We start from the raw sequence: 16,451 nt of genomic DNA on the forward strand, positions 1-16,451 counted from the left end.
TCGTGCCAAGCTACCAAGGGGGTGAGCAGGGGTTATCTTTGGCGTGTAACTCCCAAGCCCTGACTAGAGTGGTGGTTTCTGCCTGGCTTTAACGCAAGCCTTACCAACCAACCAGAAATCCCATTTCTAACATGGCCCAAGTACTGCTAGATGACTCAATCACCCCAAGTGCAAGTATCTTTGAGACCTCCTCTTTAATGCAAGCTCTTACCCTGTCAGTTACCCTGTAAGACTTGTGCTTCACAGGTAAGCTGTCTCCTGTGTCCACATCATGGACGCACCAATCTGTGACACTAGGAACCAGGGAGAACAGATCAGAAAACTGTCCCAGCAACTGGCGGCAGTCATTCTCTTGCTCATGGGTCAGGGTGGAAGAGAGGTTAACACCATCCACTGACATATCTTGCTCTGCGGCTGATCGCAGGTCAGGAAGAGGCTCCGTCTTCTCCTCCATCCCAGCATCTGTTTCCAAGAGCATGCCCACTTCAGACCTCTCTAAGTGGGGCTTAAGGCGGTTGACATGTAGGAACATCAAGTGGGTCCTAGGAGACCGCGAGTCCACCAAGTAGGTAACAGGACTCTTGCGCTCTACAACCTCGAAGGGGCCGGTCCACTTATCCTGGAGCGCACAGGGCTCCGCTGGGGCCATGACCCACACCTTCTGTCCAGGTTGAAGCTCTACCAGATTGGCATTCTGGTCATACCAGCGCTTCATCTCCTCCTGGCAGGCCTCCAGATTTGCCTGAGCGAGTTCACTGAAGCGCCTGGTCTGGTTCCTGAAGGCCAGCATGTAGCTATATATATCCTGGGGAGGTTTCCTGGGAGATTGCTCCCAGCATTCTTTCAAATCACTCAGAGGTCCTCTGACCGGGTGTCCATAGAGAAGCTCAAAGTGGCTGAATCCTGGAGATTTCTGTGGAACCTCTCGGTATGCAAAGAGTAGGCATGGTAAGAGGACGTCCCACTTACGCCTCATGGGTTCCTCAAGACCCATAATCATGCCCTTCAGGGTCCGGTGGAACCTTTCAACCAACCCATTTCCTTGGGGGTGGTTAGGAGTGGTGAACTTGTAAGTTACACCACACTCCTGCCACAGGGACTTCATATACTTAGAAATGAAGTTGGTGCCCCGGTCAGACACTACCTCGCGAGGGAATCCCACTTGGGAGAAAATTCCCATCAGTGCTCGTCCCACCACAGGGGCCGTCACTGTCCTCAAAGGTATGGCTTCCGGGTACCAGGTGGCATGGTCCACCAAGACCAGGATGAACCTGTTGCCCATGGCTGTCTTGGGGTCCAGTGGCCCACAATGTCAATCCCCACCCGCTCAAAGGGGGTACTGACCACAGGGATTGGCTGGAGAGGAGCCTTGTGCTTCCTCCCACTCTTTCCACTTGACTGGCAAGTCTGACAAGTCTGCAATGAGTATCAGAACTCTTGTGCATTTGGGGCCAAAGAAAGTGGGTGACAAGCCTCTCAAAGGTCTTGTCCTGCCCCAAATGTCCTGCTAACGGCACATCATGAGCCAGCCCCAGTAGGAAGGCTCTGAACTTCTGGGGTACCACCAGCACACGGGCTGACCCAGGTTCAGCAACCTTAGGCTCACTATACAGGAGGCCATTCTCCCAGTAAATGAAGTGTGACCCTGACTGATCACCTGCTGCCCGGCTTACAGCCTCTTGCCGCAAGCCCACAAGAGAAGGGCACTCTCTCTGCTCCTTGCAGAATTCCTCCCTGGAGGGTCCTCCTTCTTGCTGCCAATGGGTCAGCTCAGGCAGGTCCCCCAGTTTAGCTATCTGTTCCCCGGTAGGCTCCAGGGCATCCCCTCAGGGTCAACCTCCTCCTGGGCCGTGGGTACTTCGGGTCCAGTTTCCCGTGCCCCCGCCACTTCTCTCTTCTGCAGGGTCCTGGGCCTCCCTCTCAGGCTCCAGGTCCTCTTGAGAACCCCTACTGGCTGACATTGACCGGGTGGTCACGCACCCCCAGTCAGACAGTCCAACCATCTTCAAGTGAGTTGCTTTCTCCACCTTTTCCCAAGGGGAGCTCTCCAAATCATTTCCCAACAAACAGTCAACAGTCAAGCCGGGCCTCACAGCTACCTGAAGAGTACCAGAGAACCCCCCCCCCCCCCACTCAAAGGGAACCTGAGTGTTGGACTTGGCCCTCTCTGCAGGGTCATCCCTGAACTTTTTGCCTTCCTCCAATATTCTCTCTGACCTGTTTTTGTTGGTTGAATGACTCTGGGCACATTACCACTGCTGATCAGTGCTAAAGTGCATATGCTCGCCCCTAAGTAAAATGTATATATTGATTGGTTTACATGATTGGCTTATTTGGTTTACTGTCAGTCCCCAGTAAAGTGCAATAGGAGTGCCAGGGCTTGTAACTACAACAGCTGCTAGTGGGCCTGCAGCACTGGTTGTGCCACCCACAGAAGCAGCCTGGTAAAATGTGTCTAAGGTATGCCATTGCAGAACCTGCGTGCAGTCTGGTACTGTCATGCTGGCTGGGCGAGTGCACACACTTGCCAGCCCTTAAACCTTCCCTTTACTTCATGTGAGTCACCCCTAAGGTAGGCCAAAGGACAGGGTGCATTGTAAGCATAAGGTAGGACAAGCCCAGATATGTGTGGCATGTCCTAATAGTGAATTACGGCCATTTTCGTTTTTCACTATTGTAAGGCTACCTGTTCTCATAGGCCAGAATGGGCTGCTGGAATTATTACACCCTATAATCCCAGCAGGCTCAGGGAACATGGTAGAAAGTCCAGTTTAGTATGCCTGAACTCAGAATAATAAAACACATCTTTTAGAAACGTTTATTTTAATATCCTGTGTTTGCAAATACTACTTTTAGAAAGTTAGTATTTGCTTGCCTGACCATTTCAGCCCGCCTCTGCTCTGATGTGTATCTGCTGTCTGGTTTCTGTGTGTGACAGGGCTGGGGAATTCCAGGAGACAGTCTGGGGCTGACAGGTGGTGAATAGAGAGATTAAACCAGGATGGGTGGGGGGAGTGCCACCTCAATGCTGGCTCCACCTCCTGCGGAGCGTCTGATATCCCTGCCCTGCTCACTGAAAGGAGAAGCCAGAGTCTGCAAAACAAAGTGCTCAGGGACTGGACTGGATTAGGCAAAGGCCCCCCTGGCCTGCAAGAACAAAGGATTTTGTGTATAAAAGTAGGAGCCCTGCCCCTTAGAAAGCAGATCCTGTTTGCGCCAAGAAGAACCTCTGCCCGAAGAGAAGTACCTGGAAAAGCTCCATGGAGGACTACTGTCTCTGACCCGGGAGACTTGCCTGTGGTGGGTGCCTTGCTGCAAGAAGGAGAGGAAAAGACACAGAGAGACTTTTAAATCTACTTGTGCATTCCTTTTGAAACGATCTCCAAGGGCTTGAAAGCGAGCTTGCCCCCTGAATTGAGCCCCAGGACCATTGGGCTCATCTCCTGCCTTCGCTGTCGGTTGCCTGTCTGCTGCCAACTCCTCTTTCCGGAGCCGTGATCACCAGTGCGCCTCGCCCCCTCTTTGGTCTGTGACGCTTGTGCCTGGCCGACCCCGCCGTGTGTGAGCCCCGCTCGAGTTCGAGCCGCTCACCGTCCGCCCCGCTGGGCCGCCGCCACTTTGTCACCTCGTCCTGTTCGCGCCGCACTGGGCGCATCTCACCCCTCTCGCCGGAATTCGACCCAAGTGCTGCCTCGAGCCCCGGACGGCCCGTACATACGAGACGTATGCGGCTGTCCCGCTCCGCACTCTTGAGTCCTACTGGGCCGTGCCGCACGCTGTGAACCTCCCCGTACGCTCCGTACTGAGAGCCCTGTGCCGCGCCTGCCCGCATTGTACCACAGCGCCCCAACAGACCCGAAGGTACGGCTCATACCCAGTGGACGTTCCCTCGCACTACCTCGCCTGCCCCGCTCCTCGATGCCCCCGCTCTACGTCTCCCGCAGAGATATTCCCGAGCCGGGGCCCGCCTCGTAGAGGAGCTGCTCGCACCGTACCAGTGTACTGACGTCGCCGCCTACACGCCGGCCTCTGCCCCCTCTCTAAGGTACTGTCAGTCGATGCGCACTACGGTGCGTACACCCGGGCCAGGAGCCTGCAACGTTTTTGTTGGTAAACTGCCTTTTTGTTGATCAGGGAGAGTCGGACAAAGTGCGCAACGCGCCCCACAAAAGAAGATACGCTTGTTTTACAGAATGCTTTGCCTAAACAATCTTGTGGCTCACTTTTAAAACGTTAATCCGGTCTTGTAACAACTCTGCTTAAAGAATTCATATAAAATACTTATTTTTATATATAAACTACGCCTGGTGTCCATTTGTGGTACATTCCTATATTACTGTGTATGGTCATAAATTCTTAACTACTAAACGCCCTGAAATTTAGCCTTGTCTGCTGGTGCCACACTACCTAGAGGGTGAGCAGGGGTTATTTTTAGTAACGGTGGCCGTAGTATGCGTAGGGGGGCTACGCGAAGCTACGTGAAGTGGGCATGATGCTACGCCCACTCACATGCTTCGCGTAACCCCGTTACGCGCCACCCGACTCCCTCCCGCGATAAATGCGCATGCAACATTACCAAAGAGGCGGCACCTGGCATGAAACATTACCAAAGAGGCGGCACCAGGTATCATTCGCCTTATTACCCAGGTCATCACACTTGTAACATTTCGGAACAGGACTACCTGTCCGGTCCCCTTGCTTTCTCTCAGGGGAGGCTGGGAACCTTTCACGGTGTTCCCTTGGAGACTACTTTGGGTCCTTTGCAGAACTCCTTCTGTTTACCCTTGTCCCGCCCACTCTTCTGCTGGGGACCCTGCCCACCTTTGGTTGAGTCTCCCATGTGACCCTTCAGGACCCTGGTACTGACCGAGAGGTCCACCTCCTCAGCAAGCTTCCTAGGGTTAGTCAGCTTGCTATCAATCAGGTGCCGGCGCAGCTCTGGAAAACAATTATCAGACAAGGACTCCCATGCAATCAAATCAAAGAGACCTTGAAAATCATTAACCTTGCTGCCCTTTACCCAACCATCCAATGCTCTGCAAAAGAAAGTGACATATTCAACCCAAGTACTGTTTTCTAACATTTTGCATTTCCTGAACCTCTGCCTAGAGAGCTCACGTGTAAAACCATATCTAGACATCAATGCATCTTTCATGTGGCTGTATGAATTGTGGACCTCTGAAGGTAGGTCTAACAGTAACAATGTATCCCGCCTCTCACTAAGGAACCTTCCCCACAACCCCGCTCCCCAATCTCTATCAGGGACCCGGTGGGAAGACATGGCTACCTCATAGGCTCTGAACTACTGACGGATATAATCACTTTTGTAAAACTCCTTCACCACATCCGTGGGAATATACACTTGTTCCGTTGCCGACCGGCCCAACACCGCAGGAGTGAAGAACGTCCCAATCCTCTACCCTCACCGTGACCCCTAACACCCGCAATCAAAACGGATGGTGGAGAACACGACACCGGGAGAAGGTGGGTAACAAAACAAGGGAACCCAAGGTCTTGGGGAACACAACTGGTCTCCTCTGGCTTCTTGGCAGCTGACAGCTTGACAAAGACGAGACCGCTAAAATGAAAGAAGGAGATAAGATTAAACACACCCCTACTACTATTACCAGTGCCAAGTACACACACGAACCACCGACCTCCCTGCTTACCCCAGATAACAAACGGGAGGGGCTTGATACGAAACAGGAATTCTTCCACTGCAATCGTATTGGTTGTTTCTTGCGTAACCCCAGACCAACCACGCCCCCTCGGGAAACACCGAGAATGACAAAGGGGGTGGAATTCACAATTCTTAGGACAAAAAAGGACAGGGGAAAAATGGTATCAAAGGGAATACGAAAGACACCCAAAAAACCCCTGGAATCTAAAAAAGAACACGAAGGTAGCACAAAAAACGGCCGTTATTCAGCTCCTTCGTGAAACCACCCAAACACAGCGTATAACAAGATGGTTTGGATACAAAAAAGGGATAATAACGGGACGTTAAAACTCAAAGGAAACGCAGCCGCGAATCCCAGAACGTCACCGAAGATCAAAAACAGGTCCCCAATAAAGGGTTCTGAAATGCCCAAGGGAATAGGAAAACAAGGGAGCAGGGGAAAAAGAGGATCAAAACCCAGCACTAGAAAAGACCGCTGGAACGGAGCTCGAAGGAAGGGAAACAAGGTAGAACCACAGGAACAGGAAACACACGGCAAGGGACCAATAAAGAAACCAAGCACCTGTTTCCTGTTGGCAGCCCCCTTTTAAAGCGAGCTCTAGGGAGCGTCCATAAATTCGCATATGCACTTGGCACTTTTAAGAAAAAACGCTAACTGGGAACTAGACAGAAGGAACCAGGCCCCCTTGAACCCCAACAACACTCTCCTTTCTGTATGTACTGACGGTATGCTGCCACCAGAGGGAGTAATTTCTAAACTCTTATCTTTTAACTCCAATCCCTCAAAACTTTTTCATGCTCAAACTGTATTTTCTTTTCCTCAAGGTCTAACCTTCTATTTTCTATTCCTAGATGCCTATTCACCTTGAACTTGGTCATCTCCATTTCATGCCTTCTTGATCTCTCTCTGTCCTCCAATTCCTCTGGAGTCAGACTTTTGTTGGAAGCACTGCTACATGCGGGGAAGGTACTTTCCTTCCTCCTGGGCCCAATAGCCCTTCCTGTTGTACTTCTGCATCATCATCCTCCTCAATCACAGGAATTTTCCTTGCTTCTACCCAGGCCCTCAGCACCTTGTAGAATTCTTCCTTCACTTTAAATCCAGAAGTGGAAACATTGAACTTTTTGCAAAAGTACTTCATCTGCTTTACTGTGTAGCAATCCAGCCTATCTTCTTCCCATTCACAATTAAGGGAGGCTACAGATTCTGCTCTCTCTACTACAACGGATCCAGGCATCTTTCAAAAATAGGCAATCCAAAAATTCAAAAAGGAATCTGCCAAAAAGTATCCGGTATCCTTATGGTCTGCACTCACTAAGTAGTGTTCACCAGTCACTGTACATGAGTCACAAATGCAAATACAGAATCCCTTCCGCTGCCTACCAATGTTAGATTTGGGGGTCTCTAGTTGGCACAGGTAGGTACTTGTGACAAATAGGGACCCTCTCCTCTAGTCAGGGAAAGGGGATTACACTCCTAAAATAACCCCTGCTCACCCTCTAGGTTGTGTGGCGCGAGCAATCAAGGCTTATTTCAGAGGCGTTGTAAGTTAAGCAGTTGTGACCACATACCGTAACGCAGTTACAACACTACAAATGGGCACCACACAGGTTTTATATAAAAAATAAGTAGACTTTATATAGTTACTACAAGACCATAAACAACAAAAATACACACTATGATTACTTTAAGATGGTAGATTTAAGCTTAATTCAGTTCACCTCTTAGATGCAACACCCTACATCAATGTACCTTAAGTTGCGTTGCGCTTCCACGACAAGCAATGTCGCAGCGATGGGCATGCGGCAAAGTTCAGGTGCAAAGAAATAAAGACGTGAAGATCTTCCAGATGTGGCACGCTTCTCGGGGATGCAAGAAGCTTTTCGGTTTGATGCATGGACTACAGCGGCGACATCAACGATGCAATGGCAGCAGCTCCAGCAGCGACGCTCTTGTCCCATGATGCGTGAAGCTTCCGCTCGATGCGACAACTACAGCGGCGACATCCGAAATGCGACGGCAGCAGCTCCGACGGCGGCGCACTTCTCAGGGGATGCGAGGTGCTCTTGATCGATGCGGTGTGGTGCAACAGTTCCAGCGGCGACACCCTCCTTCTTTGGAGTTGCGACGGCAGGCACAGCGACGGCGACACGCTGCAATCTCGTTGCGAGATTCTTTGCCTGATGCGGTGCAGTGTGGCAGCTTCAGTGGTGACACCCTCCTTCTTCGGAGTTGCGAAGGCAGCAGCAGCAGCAGCGACGGCGACACGCTTCCTCTTCGTTGCGGCACTCTTCTCTCCGATGTGGTGCAGTGTGACAGTTCCAGGGGTGACACCCTCCTTGCTCCGGAGTTGCGACAGCAGGTACAGCGACGGCGAAATGCTTCTTCTCGTTGAGTCGCTCTTCCAGCTCCTTGCAACACGCAGTTCCTCAGAAGGTCCAAAACAGCAGCAGGCACTTCCACAAGAACTCTGGGGAGCTGGGGGATGAATTCTCTTGCCCCTGAGACTTCAGCAGGAGGCAAGCTCTTTTCCAAGCCCTTGGAGATCCTTCACAAGTTGTAACAAAGTACACAAAGTTCCTTTCTCCTTCCTTTGGCAGTAAGCCACCACTGCAGGCCAATCCCCCAAGCAGCACTTCAGCTTGGGAATAGTCTCTCCTCAGTTTCTTCAAGTTTGTCTCCTCAGTCAAGGTTTCTTGTTGTTGTTCTGAGTGATCTAATTTCATGGGAGCAGGGTCCCAATATTTCTACCCCAAAATCCTTTGTTCTCTGAGGGGAGAGGGGCCTGTGCCTAGTCCAAACCAATTCCTGAGCACTTTATTTACCAGACTTCTGCTTTCTTTTTACAGTGCAGGGTAGAAACATCAGATGCCCCACAGGAGGTTGAGCCCGCATTCTGGAAGGCAAGAACAGTCCTGGAGCACTTTGTTGACAGGACTCCTTCTCTTCTTTCAGTGTGCAGGGCAGAGACATCAGCAGCTCCCCAGGGGGTGGAACCGACATTGTGGAAGGCAGGCACAGCCCTATTCAGAGTTCAGGTGCACTCCTCCCTCCCATCTAGATGCAGATCTCTCTATTCACTACTGGGTGACTGAGCCTGTCTCTTGGAATTCCCCATCCCTGTCACTTCATGAAACCAGACAGGGGAATACACATCCTGGCAGAGGCAGGTTTGAATGGTTAGACAAGCAAAGACCTGCTTTCTAAAAGTGGTATTTGCAAACACAGAATATTAAAATAAACTTCACTATGTATTTTATTATTCTGAGTTCAGGCATACTAAACACGAATTTCTACCATGTTGTCTGAGCCTGTTAGGATTGTAAAATGTAACAATTCTAACAGCCCATTCTGGCCTATGGAGAACAGGTAGCCTTGCAATAGTGAAAAACGAAAATGGCTGTAATTCAATATTAGGACATGCCACACACACCAGGGCTTGTCCTACCTTATACTTACAATGCACCCTGCCATTGGGCCTACCATAGGGGTGGCTGATATGAAGAAAAGGGAAGGTTTAGGGACTGGCAAGTGGGTGCACTTGCCCAGTCAGCATGACAGTACCAGACTGCATGCAGGCTCTGCAATGGCAGACCTTAGACACATTTTACAAGGCTGCTTCTGTGGGTGGCACAACCAGTGCTGCAGGCCCACCAACAGCATTCGGATTACAGACCCTGGCACACTCAGTGCACTAGACTAGGGTCTGACAAGTAAACCAAAATAGCCAAACATGGAACCGCTGAATAATACATCAATTTACAATAGGAAGCACTTGCACTGTGGCACTGAATAGCAGTGACACAGTGCCAAAAACATCTAACACCAGCAAAAATAAAAGAGGCAACAGAAAAAATGGAATGGAGACCCACGCCAATGGTTCCAGGTCTAACAGCAGAGCTGTGCAGGAGAGGAGGCAGCACAAGGGGATGGGAGAGCTGTGCGTAGTGGAAGCAGGGGGTGCATGAAGGAGGGTGAGCTGTGCAGGAGCGGAGGCAGGGGGTGCAGGAAAGAGGGTGAGCTGTGCAGGAGGGGAGGCGGGGGTGTAGGAAGGAGGGTGCTGTGCAGGTGCGGAGGCAGGGGGTGTAGGAAGGAGGGTGAGCTGTGCAGAAGCGGAGGCAGGGGGTGTTGGAAGGAGGGTGAGAGTGGAGGTACTGTGCAGGAGAGCCAGGGTGGGGCATGCAGGAGGGAAGGAGTTTTGAGAAGGAGGCAGAGCTGTGGAGGGTGCAGGAGAGCAGGGGTGGTACCTGCAGGAGGGAAGAGGACCTGTGCAGGAGAGGCATGAGTGGGACGTGCAGGAGGGTAGGAGTTCTGGGAAGAAGGGAGAGCTGAGGAGTGTGCAGGAGATCAGAGGTGGTACCTGGAGGCGGTAAGAGGACCTGTGCAGGAGGGGCAGGAGTGGGACCTACAGGAGGGAAGTAAGCTGTCAATAGGAAGGAGGAGAGCCGTGCACTGTGGTTCAAGAGCGCCAGGTATGGGACCTGCAGGAGGGAAAGGGTCCTGTGCAGGAGAGCCCGGTAAGCCTCAGTGGAGCTCGCAGAATTTCACTCTGTGCAGTTCTGCGGATATACCAAACAACTGCCAAATTCCGTGAGCAGGCGGAGCATTGCTCGGCCACCCATGAAGTCATCCCCTTGGATGCTGAGGGCGGCAAGGGGCCAAGAACCCCTCCGGTTACCACTGGTAAGTCCCACACAGCGGGATTGCTGAGAGCTCATTGGAGGCCCCACCCACTTCTTCCATGACTCCTGGTGCACTTATGATTGGGGGATTAGTCTCCTTCGATGCTGAGGGTCAGTGGGGGCCAAGAACCTCTTCTTTTACCTCCAGTAAGTCCTACACAGAGGGATTGTTGAGAGATCGTTGGAGGCTCCACCTCACTTTCAGCATGACTCTACAAACGCACCTCCTGGCACATTACCAGTTGGGTGATGATCTCCTGTTGCCTGTTGAGAGTCGTTGGGGGCCAAGACCTTCTATTGTTACCTCCAGTAAGCCCCACACAGCAGGACTGCTGAGAGTTAGTCAAGGCCCCACCCCTTTCTAAACCACTCTACAAACTCACCTTCTGGCGCAATACTCCTTGGGGGATGAAGTCCCCTTAGATGCTGAGGGTCTTGAGGGCCAAGAACCCATGTTATATCAGTAAGTTCCACAGTGATATAAAAGGGGATGATGGACGGAGCGCTTGAGCAAATCAAACACTCACCCCCAGTCAACTGATCTGGGTTAAATCCATCACCATTCTTTAGCTCCCTCTGCCACCCCAGTTCGGACATGGCCATATGCAAATCAGTCTGACCCTGTGCCACATGGGAACAGTCCAGCCCGAACTGCCAAGCCATGTCTTCCCTGGACCGGAAACAAGCATCCTGGGACCGGTTTCTGGCATTGCAGCCGTCATCAGCCAGGCTAGCTTGAATCCAGTGGCAAAGTGAGCAAGGGACTCATGCCTGAGCATGCCCTGCCAATTTAGGGCAAACAAAGCGATACTAAAGTGGATGATGGATGGAGCGCTTGAGCAAATCAAACACTCACCCCCAGTCAACTGATCTGGGTTAAATGCATCACCATTCTTTAACTCACTCTGCCACCCCAGTTCAGATATGGCCATATGTAAATCAGTCTGACCCTGTGCCTCATGGGAACAGTCCAGCCCGAACTGCCAAGCCATGTCTTCCCTGGACCGGAAACAAGCATCCTGGGACCGGTTTCTGGCATTGCAGCCGTCATCAGCCAGGCTAGCTTGAATCAAGTGGCAAAGTGAGCAAGGGACTCATGTCTGAGCATGCCCTGCCAACTTAGGACAAACAAAGCGATACTAAAGTGGATGATGGATGGAGCGCTTGAGCAAATCAAACACTCACCCCCAGTCAACTGATCTGGGTTAAATGCATCACCATTCTTTAGCTCACTCTGCCACCCCAGTTCAGACATGGCCATATGCAAACCAGTCTGACCCTGTGCCTCATGGGAACAGTCCAGCCCGAATTGCCAAGCCATGTCTTCCCTGGACCGGAAAAAGCATCCTGGGACCAGTTTCTGGCATTGCAGCTGTCATCAGCCAGGCTAGCTTGAATCCAGTGGCAAAGTGGGCAAGGGACTCACGTCTGAGCATACCCTGCCAACTTAGGGCAAACAAAGCGGTCCAAAAGGGGATGATGGACGGAGCACTTGAGCAAATCAAACACTCACCCCCAGTCAACTGATCTGTTGACTGGGTGTGAGTGTTTGATTGATTCAGATGATCCGTCCATCACCACCCCCTTTTGTACCGCTTTGTTCGCCATATCAGTAAGTCCCACACAGCGAGATTGCTGAGAGCTCGGTGGAGGCCCTGCTCCCTTTCTCCATAACTCTGCAAACACACCACCTGGTGCAGTGCTGGTTGGGGGGTGAAGTCCATTTGGCTGCTAAGGGTCAAGGGGGCCAAGAACCTCTATTGCTACCACCAGTAAGTTCCACACAGCGGGATTGCTGAAATACTCAGAGGCCCCACCCCGTTTCTCATCCACTCTACAAACAAGCCTTACTGGCACACTACTCTTTTGGGGATAAGGTCCCCTTAGATGCTGAATGTTATTGGGGGCCAGGATTAGCCTCCTGTTACCACCACAAGTGCCACACAAGGAGATTGCTGATAGTTCGTCGGAGGCCTGGCCTCTTTCTCCACCACTCTGGAAACGCCCCTCCTGTCACACTACTGGTAGGGGGATGAAGTTCCCAGGGATGCTGAGGGTGGGGGCCAAGAACCCCTCCTGTTACCACCAGTAAGTCCCACACAGCAGGACTGCTGAAAGCTCACCTGAGGCCTTGCCTCCATTCTTAACCCTCTTGGCTAACTAGTGGCTAGGGGATGAAGTCCCCTTGGACGCTGAGGGTCGATGGGGGCCAAGAACACCTTGTATTACCACCAGTAAGTCCCTCATAGTGGGACTGCTGAGAGAAGGAGTGAGCGTGCTAGTACACTCTACTCCACCGGCTGTTGGCAGAGTTTTTGTGAACTCTACCCCAAACTGAGCACTGAGTGGCAAAACTCCACAAACTCCACTAGTGGAGTGAAGGTTAGTGCTCACCCCTAGCCAGGAGTTGGACCTACAGGAGGGAAGGTATTATGGGAAGAAGGGGCAGCTGAGTTGGGTGCAGGATAGTGGAACTACTGTGCAGGAGTGCCAGGAGAGCGGCCTGCAGGAGGTACTCTGCAGGAGAGCCAGATAAATACAGCAAGAATCATTACACCAACAACAAGCCAGGACTATTGGCTTTGTAAATGGTTGTTAGTTGCTTAAAATAAAAATGCAGCAATCATGGCTCTGTTGAATATAATATTGAAAATGCATCAGTTCTAAAATGATGAGACAGTAAAAGATCTATAACACGTTCTTTTTTACCTGTTTCACAGGCATCTTTATTTAAACTGTATTCTCACGTTTCAGCATGGGCGCTGTAACTTTTATCCATCTGACAGAATGCCCTGCTTTACATTGAAGCAGGTGGAGGCCACCACAGGCTTTGCAGCCCAGACTGCCCCATTGTCATTCTGTACGTGGCAATCAGCCGCAGACAGAATGACAATCGGCGGGGTGGGGCTGCGATGGGCTCAGAGGAGTGCGAGGTGGCCCCTCAGGGGGCTAAGAATTCTCTCAGGGGAGCAGCGCTTCTCCCTGCAATGGCCATAATTATGGACAAAAGGCATCCGTAAAAAGGATCCTCACGGCCAACGGATGTGAGGTCCAAATTGCGAACCGTCCATGAAATTTACGAACGGTTGGTCACCCTAGGGAGTGGGGTGGTACAAGGGCAGTGTTTGCCACAGACTTGCCATCATAGAGGACTGAAAAGAAAACAGGACCTGGCATTGTAGCTGTGCCAACTTCTCTTACACTTCAAACAAAAATAGTGCTAACACATGTTTCCATGCTATAGCCCCTCTCCTTTTCCTTTGCTGTGGTGAAGCTAAGGGGGAGGGGCTTGGGCATCAACATAGGGTCTCCTCAGATGCCCCCCCATCTTTACATCCTGCTGTGCTGTGTGACAGAGACAAGGCAGTGTAGGAGAGTAGGGTCTGTTTCGTATGGTCACCCCCACTTTCACACAGCCTGGGTAAGGTGGTGCAACCACCCCTTACTTAGATATAGTATCCCTATATCTGCCTTTATATATAGACACATATTAACCTATAAGTCACTCCTATGGCAGGCCTTAACAGTCCTGGAGGCAGAGTGCTTGGTTATATGTGAGAGGGTGCCCTAGCATGAGCTGAGCCCCTCTGCAGCTTTCGAACCATCTCCTTATAGCTGTTCTATGATATAGCCTTACCATATACTCTTAAGTGCATTATAATCCTCACGGTTAATGCTAACTTTGGTTTGGCTTTATCAAAACATGTCGTGTAAGGTGTCAAACACTTTGGAATACTACCCCCCCCCCCCCGCCAGTTCTGGCAGCGGGGGTAGCATTCCAACTTTCTAGAGGGAGAAGACATGTACATACTGGTATACCCGGTTAAAGTTAAACAGAGCCCCAGCATCACAAAATGGATGCTGCTGCCACAGATATGAGTCTTCCCTCCTGCTGCTGGATGAAACTCCGGCAGGGGAGGTCTTGACAATAGGTTTCATGTACAGGGAGGTGCTGGCACCTCCCCAGACAGGCTTTAGTGTATTGGGTCAGGATGGGTTTCATTCAGTGAATGCTTTTCAGACACTGCCTGGGGCACACAAGGTGCTCAATGCATTTCCCAGTTCAAACCGGTTGCTGGGGCACTCAGCCCCAGCTCTGGCACGAAACTGGACAAAGGGAAAGGGGTGTAACCACCCCCTTCTCAGGTCCACCCATAGGAGTGACCTGCGAGGTAGTCCAGCCCCTAAACTGAGTATAAGTATAGAAGCTGTGTCCCTAGGACTTTAGATTACCCTGGACAAATCTTCACAAGACATATCCCAGACCTTTGACGTTCCATTTCGACTGGAAGATGGAAGACATCTCCCTTGTGGGCAAGGAGTAACCACCCTGTGCAAACAGGCACCATCAGTAACTTTCTGGTCTGCATTGTCGAGGCTCCCGCCGGAACTCGAAGACTCTGCAACTCAGGACACAGACTTCCAGACATCTCTGACCCTGCTCGATGATCCCAGCAAAGCTGAGAGCCGTTGCGGACACGAGAGACGTGGGACCGGAACTCCTGGACATCCTGCATTTTGCTAATTGCATCAACTCCCGAGGTAACTCGCAGTTGTGCATTGGGGTACCAGAAGCCCCAGAACCAAGCACCACTTGCACTGAAGCTCATCCCTCCACCCTCCACGAGTGTCCCGTGGGTCCCGCTCTTGCATTTCAGCTCGACGCGTCTTCCCAGTTCCTAGCCCATTGGCTAGTGATCCCCCGGAGGACTCCATCTTGAATCTAACTTACTTTCCTGGTTGCTCCAGGTCTGCTCCAGCTTCCTTGCAAAGGAGAAGCACCACAGACCTTGCTGGTCTGCCCCGAAGACAATCTTCATTTCCTGCATGGATTGCATTTGCCAAGGCTTGTTGGGTCATATCCGGATACCAACACCGCAGTCAACTAGATCCTTTGTGGGACAGCTCAAATCCAGCTCCTGGTTGTTGTCGACATCTTCTGGATCTCGTGGTAGCAGAGACAAGCTTCACTTCTTGAACTGAGATCAAATGCGACATCGCCTGTTTCCTTCCTGGTACCTTCCTGGTAACTGGCTAGTGACCTGGACTCTGTCCCGTCTGCTTTCAGTTTCTTCAGATCTCCGATCCACCCTTGGATCCACCCGGACACTTTTCCTCTGGTCGCCTGCAGCACTTCTTTGCAGATCTCCATTGAAAACGATGACGAAACCCGACACCTTTGCACCCGGCTTCCCTGGGTGAGGTAACACGAGTACTCCGGTGCTCCCGTGCGTCTTGACTCTCGAAATGTCCTAGTCTAAAGGGGTTTTGTCGTAGTCCATCTGGAAGTGCTCTTAAACAGTAACTTTGTAACTTCTTCATTTCCCACAGAAAGTCAATGGTAGCTTGCGGCTGTGTATAGACACTGCACGCGTCTCCTGTGGGCCTCCTGCTTCCTAACCTTTGGTTGTTTCGTGTAGTCCCAGCGATTCCCTAGGCCCTAGGCCTACTTTCTATTCCAGACGTGGTTCTTTTTTTTATTTGTATTTTTTATTTTTTCATTCAGCTTGACAGCTTAATCAAAAGTACAATAGCAAAAAGCGTAATCATGGCAATCAATTCGGATAAAAGAATATGCACATTATTCAAAGTAAATAAGAAGAGAATACAAAAGCAGAAAATAGCACCTGTCCCAAGAAGACAGGTACCATAGCATGCAAACACTGTGGTCCAGGTAGCTCGTACATTCAATTATTCAACCCTTGTGTAAATGGAGCCCATATTTTCAAGCCCTTCTCACACCTCCACTTGCCCCCCTTAAAAACACATCTGATTCCAAATTGTGGAGAGCTAGAATCCTTGCTCTCCAATTTACAAAAGTGGGAGGAACCGGACTAATCCATTCTGATGTTATACACAACCGAAATAACGACATAGCAATGCATAGTAAGGCAGAGACGTGAGTTGATCTATCCAACAGTCAGTTTCGCAACCAGTTATTACTAATTCAGAAGATAGAGGCACCGGAATCTTAAGGCAAATGTTAATAAATGATTGAACATCCTGAAGAAATAAATCCAGTTTAAGACAAGAAAAAAACATGTGCACATCATTAGCTGCTGTTAAATCACATCTTGGGCAACAATGA

This window comes from Lissotriton helveticus, chromosome 10 (genome assembly GCF_964261635.1).
Source record: "Lissotriton helveticus chromosome 10, aLisHel1.1, whole genome shotgun sequence".
NCBI lineage: Eukaryota > Metazoa > Chordata > Amphibia > Caudata > Salamandridae > Lissotriton > Lissotriton helveticus.